The sequence below is a fragment of the Nematolebias whitei genome, chromosome 18 (genome assembly GCF_014905685.2).
Source record: "Nematolebias whitei isolate Nwh7 chromosome 18, NemWhi1, whole genome shotgun sequence".
NCBI lineage: Eukaryota > Metazoa > Chordata > Actinopteri > Cyprinodontiformes > Rivulidae > Nematolebias > Nematolebias whitei.
In genome coordinates, this window is record NC_056515.1 from 40,340,763 (window position 1) to 40,342,418 (window position 1,656).

Here is a 1,656-nt window from a genome sequence, read left to right on the forward strand (position 1 = left end):
GGACATGTACGAGGACAGCAGGACATGCATGAGGACAGCAGGACATGCATGAGGACAGCAGGACAGTGGTGAGATGTGCTGTAGGAGTGACAGACAGCTTCCAGGTGGACAACAGTCTCCTCTGCAGTATCAGCAGCTCCATCCAGTGACAAAGAGCGAAGGAACAGATCGAAGTCATTCACCGTGGAAACGACACGATAACTCCTCACTCTCAGTATCGTGTGTTGCCGTTTGAGCCACAGGTTTTATACTCCAACATCATCAACTTACACAAGACTCTTAGCAACATTTACTGTATTTTCTGGCGTATAAGTCAGTTTTTACAGAACTTGCATGCCCTGCGACTTACACACCGAAGTGACTTATTTATGTTTTTTCACATATTTATAAACCACATTTTGGCTAAGAGATGACGTCCTCATTCATTCTGACAATATTGAACACTACCGTTTTCAGCCACTAGATGGCAGCAGGTTGTATGGCATGCCGTTGAGTCATGTAATAGGTAAAAAAAAAAAAAGATTATAAACAAAACAACTGGACTTTATTTGTAACTGAAGACGTTTTGCCTAAAAGTTACAAATAAAGTCCAGTTGTTTTGTTTTTAACCTTTATTTTGGGTTTACCATGTCCTGGATGACAGAATCTTCACCAGCCTCGTGTAATAGAGACAACCCTTTGTTAAATTTTCGTTTAAACACCGTTTTATTTTCACTTATTCTCAATTTGTACGCATCTTTTATAATTGTCTGTTGTTGTCCACTGTTGTCATCACTCTTTGTTTAAATCAGGTCTCCCTTGTAAATGAGTCCCTGAGGCTCAATGACACTAACCTGTAGAAGTAAAGGTTAATGAAAAATTACTGACACAGTCAGCTTGCCGTAGCCTGCCAGCTTCGTCCAGTTCACCTGGAGCAACCGTTACATCAGCTTCATTTCTCTGCACCGCCCCGCTGACATGCAGCAAATATGACCTTCAAAGTGCATTTATTAAGTGAAAGTTCAACTGAGACACACATTTATTATAATGTCGAGCAAACAAATAATTGTTTTTAAGTGTTAATCTTGTTAAATTCTTGTTAAAGTCCTCCCGTACACGCTCCTACGGCCACCATTTGGCAGCCGATCGTTTTTTAGCACAACACCGGCCCACATTTCCAGGTTGTCAGCGGTGACGCATAATAGCTGAGACGTATTTATTTATTGTTTCCACTTTATTAGACATTTTTGAACTGATGCAACTTACAGGGCGGTGTGACGGTAAATGAGTATTTTTCTCTGTAAACCTCTGGACTTCTTGTTTGTCATGATGAGAAGTCTTTAAGCTCAGAGGTGGACACGTCTCCTGCACTGAAGCAACAGTCCAAAACTTCACATGGCATTACTGAACCATGACAAACCAGACCTCGTGTTTTTACCACTTCCTACAAAAAATATACTCGTTTTAGTCCAAAAATCAGGATCTCCACTTGTACCTGCCCATCCTGGGACCTCACAGTTCTGACGTTTACTGGGTCAAAGTGTTCGTCTCAATGCCTCAGCCTTTCTCTAAAACCAAGTGACGCTTTAAAACTAAACGTGTCCGTCACCAAACCAAAGAGCTCCAAGTTACAAGCTTCAGCTGCTGCACGTTCAGCCGAGGCACGTCGTCACAAGC

At 41.9% G+C, this 1,656-nt stretch overlaps 1 protein-coding gene across 1 annotated transcript in view; it reads left to right on the forward strand.

Moving 5' to 3' along the window:
* The window catches only part of pi4kaa (phosphatidylinositol 4-kinase, catalytic, alpha a), a 53,791-nt gene that overhangs the window by 46,343 nt on the left and 5,792 nt on the right, over positions 1–1,656 (forward strand). The window lies entirely within an intron of this gene.